Raw genomic sequence first — 6,000 nt, forward strand, 5'->3', positions numbered from 1 at the left:
CTGTCTTCCTTTTTCTTTGGAATCTTCACTTCAGAAACCATAGCTGTTTTGATTGTTTTTTGAAGTCTTAAAACAGATTTTTAATTTTCCAGAGATTTTTGTTTTATATTATATGATTCAATCTTTTACAATTTAGTCAGCTGTAGCCAGATGCCCACACCTCTGACTATTTTGATTTGTTTTTTTCCATTTATTGTAATGAGGTTAAGGATATTTTTTATGTATTTACTGATCATTGTGTTTTCTTCACTCTGAATTCTTTGCCCACTTTTTATTGGGTTGTCTTTTGGTTTATAACACATGAAGAACTCCAGATACTATTTGGAGGAAAGAAGGTTTTTTAATATGTCTGCAAATATCTTTCTCTAGTCTGTGACTTGTCTTAATTTTTTTGTTATCTTTTTGGCACACAAAAATTTTAAATTTTAATAAATATATTTTAAACATTATTTTATTTATAGTTTGTGGGTTTTGTGTCTGGTTCACTAAATTCTTCTCTATCCTGATGTTACAAAGATACCCTTCCAGATTTTTCTCCCCAAATTTTGCAGTTTTAGTTTTCATATTGAGGTCCTTAATTTACTAGGCATTTATTTTTTCTGTGTTGTTATGTAGTAATAGACAAATGTTCTAGCACCATTTATCACAGTTCAGTTATTTTTAAACTATTTAGTAGGGTCACCATCAATGTCTTCTTTTTAAAACTAATTTTACTGTGCGTTATGTGTTAATATTATTTGTTCACATAACTTTGAATGACAGTGGCCATATCTACTGTATTTTGACTTCCAACTTGTCAACTTTCAAAATAGGAAAAAGGTACAAAAGAGTTTTAAAAATGACCTACATTTAAGATGCAAAGTTAAGTAATTCAATGGTGAAAGGATAGTCTTTCCAAATGGTGCTTAGACAATTGGATAACCATGTGCAAAATAATTAATATAGAAACAAACTTTGACAAGGAAATATTTGATAACAAATATATTGATCTAGATTGATTACTGCTATATATTGATAGACAGCATAGCACTTTCTGACACCAAACTTACATTCATGATTTCTATTGTGTCTCACAGAAATTTCTAGCATATGTAACAAAATATTTACTTTTGGTGACCTTAAACCAAAGCTCTGGAAAAACAATATTAACATTTATTAATTTTGGTTATGTGTTTAGCAATGTTCTAATAACTTTGTGTGTTAACTCATTTATAAGAAATTATTAGTCATGTTACTACCATTGTAAACATTTTTCAGATGAGAAAAGTGAGGCACATTGTAGTAAAATTTTTAAAATTATTATTTTTTATTTATTCATTTTAGAGAAGAGAGACAGAGAGAGAGAGAGAGAGAGAGAGAGAGAGAGAGAGAGAAGGGAGGAGGAGCAGGAAGCCTCAGCTCCTATATGTGCCTTGACCAGGCAAGCCCAAGGTTTTGAACCAGTGGCCTCAGCATTTCAGGTCAACGCTTTATCCACTGCGCCACCACAGGTCAGGCTGTAGTAATTTTTTACTGAAGTTTATAAAGATATGCAATGCAGAACAACTTCATGTAAGTCCACTTTATTTTAACTGTAAAATAAACAAAGTATTGCTACTACATAACTTTCAGATGAAAATTGAACTACCAATGTATATCTAAATAAATGTATAATCTTTTCTGTGATCTATGACCACATTTATATTCCAATTTATGAATGCTGTTATCATAATCATCAGTAATAATTTACTACAAGTTTACCAGGCTTGTGGCATTGTACAGGGTGTTAAAATTCATTATAATTTGCTTGAATTTACATAAAGCGTTTGGTATGTCTGACTTTCACTATTATTTCCATGATAATAGCTTCATTTCAAAGGCTAATGCATTTTATGTGCCAGTCTGGTGGTTAAAAACACATTTCACTTAAATGGAATAAAAGGCATTTAATGAACTAAACTCTATGCATGTGAAAGCCCACAGCAATATTAGAAATGGTGTTTATTTTATAGCCCAGAAACTGAATTTTAAATGCTAGTATATGTTTATACGACAGTTCTTTTAAATATAAAAGAGTCTCATTACAAGGGAAGTCCTCTACATACGCTTTTTACACGGTCTAAACAACATACCCAGCCCTGCAGCTCCTCATGTGAGACATTTTTAGAACCTTATTTATATTAAATCCATAACAAGCTAGCAACTAGAAAACCATAATGAGCACAAACGGCTAATAAAAATGAGATTGTTGAATATAATTCTAAATAGCAACTTAGAAAGAATCCTGATAAAACAAAGTCCAGGTCCAGTGTCTCTGGAAGTCTGCCGCCCCAGTAATCACAGATCCCGGGTACTCCCCCTTTCTCCATCTTTGTTGCTTTCCTGGCTGGAAACGAAACGGCCAGTGCACTTTAAGATTGGTATTTGCCCTCTTTTTCATTCTAGTGCCTACTGAACAAGAGGCGCTCGGGAAAGAATCCTAGGATTATTTACTGGGTGACTACTCCTCTGGAGAAGGAGGGCAGATGCTCCGAAACAGGTCAAAGGGGGACGAATGCCAGCATGTGTGTGCACACGAGTCTGCATGTGTGTGTGAGCATGTGCGTCTATGTAAGGCCTGGACACTGGAAATCTGGATCATTTCTCAGCTAAACTTCTATGTTTAGACAAGCTGGCTAAGACGAACAGGTCAAACCCTTTATTTATAGAGTAAAACTATTTGATCTGGGGTAGATATCAGCTCTACAGTCAAACATGTGGGCCAAAGTCATTTTTATTGCTACATCTTGCAAGATTCTGAAATGGTTCATGTGGCCATCCATGTGAACAAAAGAAAATTTCCCACAGAAGAATGGGCTAGTTACGTGTGAAATGCTGCTTGAATAACCCCCAAATCCAGCATGTGTTTATATAAGGGAGAGTGTAAAGCAATAAAGGAAGAAAGACTTTAATTTCTGAACTGGTAGGAACCTAATAAATTGTGCTCACCCAGGCTTTGGTTACATTGTTAGGGCAGTAGCTGAGGCAGACGCCAAAACAATGTGATCGCTTTTCATACTTGGGGATGCTAGAACCCTGTGGGAAACAGCTTGAAAACTATGCATCTACTGTGGTTATTGATGTCATATGATGAGTGGTTTGAAACTCATCAACTTTTGGGACTGGATGCTACTTTTGAGGTTACCCAGAATAGAAATTCACTCCCCAAAACTTCTAGTGAAGGGCCTTCAGTGTATTTCTGAAGTCAGTGTTGGGAAGCTAATAACCTTAAATTTTACCTAGCTTTTCTTGCAAAGAGATTCTTTACAAAACAGTTCTCTTTCTATGTATGCTTAATTTATTTAAGCAGGTCACTTACATGAAAATGGCCACCCAAGAACAGCTTGCTCATTTTATAAGTTTCGACGGTCATACTTAGAATTTCCCTCCATGACAGGGAAAATTTATATATGTACATCTACATAGTATTATTATTTTATTTTCAGCCTGTGCCATCTTGCTCTGCTCTTGAGCTTTTGTTGTGCCGAGTGAAGGAGAGTGCCTCAAAGATAGCATCTCTAAGTTATTTCTGAATAGAGTATGTTTGGATTTGAAAAATAAATAAAGTTAAATAAATTAAAATGTTCATTTATTTTTTTTTTAATTTTCCATCTCAAGCTTTCATTCCCTCTTATCCAAGTTGGTTCTTCCAGTTTGAAGACTGTTCTCCTTGATGGGGTTCTCCTAATAATACAGTTTCTGGATGGGAGGTAGCAAGACATTAATGTTTGAATAGCATCAATTTGGATGCCTCCAATTCTTTCTATATTTGACTTTTGATTACAGATGCTAGCATTATAATTTTGGGGGGTAATGCTAGGTTTTGACTTTTGTAGGTTTTAAGATCTCTGAGTCTACTAGAATATTTAAAACAACTTTGAAAACAAAATGTAAAGTTAGAGGACTAAAATTACATAATTTAAACACATTGTAAAGCTACAGAAATTAAGACAGTGTGATACTCCAACTAAGGTAGAAAAATAAGAAAAAGGAAAAAAAGAGTTTTAAAAATGACCTACATTTAATGGACAACTAATTTTCAATAAGGTGCAAAGTTAAATAATTCAATGGTGAAAGGATAGTCTTTCCAAATGTTGCTTAGACAATTGGATAACCATATGCAAAATAATTAATATATAAACAAACTTTGACCCACACCACACACTCTATGCAAAACTTAACTCAAAAGAAGTTTTAAAACTAAATGCAAAACAAAACTATGCAGCCACTAGAACATAAATGACGTCCTTCATGATCTTGGGTTAGGTGAAGACTTCTTAGAAGCAATATCAAAAGCACAAATCTATAAAAGAACAAATTAATCAATTGGCCTTCATAACTATTAAAATTGTTCTTTGAAAACCACTGTTAAAAAACTGAAAGGACAAACCAGGACTGGGAGAAAAATCTTTGCCAAGTATGCATCTGATAAAAGACTAATATCTAGAACATACAAAGAACTCTCATAATGTATAAAACAAAGAATCTATTTTTGATAGGGGCAAGAATTTTGAGCAGACACTTCACCTAAACAGATACATGAATGACAAAGAAGCCCAACAAAACATGTTCAATATTAGAGAAATGCAAGTTAAAGCTCTAATGCAATAAGACAAAGGTTCTTTGCCAAGAATTGTTGTAGGTTTCTCCTCAACAGTTCTTCCATGGAAACCAGCTCCCTCCCATTCCAGCTGTTCAGCTCTCTGACACCTGCTCACAGACCCCTCAGTCTGTGCCAGGCTCCTGCTACCTGGCATGGTGACCAGCTCGCCATACAGGTGTACCAGAACTGCCATGAGGACTCAGAATTCACCAGATTCTGATTCAAATGCCAGATCAACCTGACAATGGTGGTGAAGATGTTCATTATCTTTCAGGACTGGTTCAAATTCTATACTTTAAATATGTGTAGTTTATGTATGTCAACTGTACTGTAATGAATCTATTTAACAAGAATCTCTGAACACCATAAACTTAGTACAGGTTTATCTTTAAATACATTTTTTCAATCAGGCTTTAAAGTGTTAGACCTAGCACAGGGGTGGGAACACTGTAGCAGCAGTGACTGCTAACCCCGCCTGTCTCTTCTGGCCAGCATCCCTTTGGGTACCTTTCTGCACTTTCTAACTTACTCCTTCCCTGCTCCTCTTTTTCTGCCTGCGAGATCTTTCTAGGGCCTGGCTTCTCAATGAGGTCCTTTAAGAAAAGATATGTACAAAACTGGTAAAATTCTTCTTCTATTTCCCCTTTAAAAAAAACATACCAGTTCTTAAAGTAAATAACATTGTTTTTATTTATTATTTTGTTTTGGATTTTTTTGAGGGAATGACAAATAAAAGTATTAACTTTAGTTTTGTTTCATATCTTAGCAGTGAGAGAGTAAATCAGCAATCTTTCTAATGAAGCTTGGTACAAGTAGATAGACTTTAATAATTTGGCCAAGAACTTTAGATGTTGGGCAGGCTGGCTGATGAACCCCAATCCTTAATTAAATTTCAGCCTGCAGTCAAGCAGCCCAAAGTGACAAGGTTGGTTGCTCCTTCAGTGGAAGTAGTCACTAGCTTCATGGTTTATGAAGATCAAAAATTCAAAGACCACCTGACCAGGAGATGGCGCAGTGGATAGAATGTCAGACTGGGATGCTGAGGACCCAGGTTCAGACCCTGAGGTTGCCAGCTTGAGCACAGGCTCAACTGGTTTGAGCAAAAAGCTCACCAGCTTGGACCCAAGGTCGCTGGCTCCAGCAAGGGGTTACTCGATCTGCTGAAGGCCCGCGGTCAAGGCACATATGAGAAAGCAATCAATGAACAATTAAGGTGTTGCAATGTGCAACGAAAAACTAATGATTGATGCTTCTCATCTCTCCATTCCTGTCTGTCTGTCCCTGTCTGTCCCTCTCTCTGACTCTCTCTCTCTGTCTCTGTAAAAAAAGAAAAAAATTCAAAGACCACGGAGTGAAGATGCTTCTCTGTAAAACTCTGC

Source organism: Saccopteryx leptura, chromosome 3 (assembly GCF_036850995.1).
Source record: "Saccopteryx leptura isolate mSacLep1 chromosome 3, mSacLep1_pri_phased_curated, whole genome shotgun sequence".
Lineage (NCBI taxonomy): Eukaryota > Metazoa > Chordata > Mammalia > Chiroptera > Emballonuridae > Saccopteryx > Saccopteryx leptura.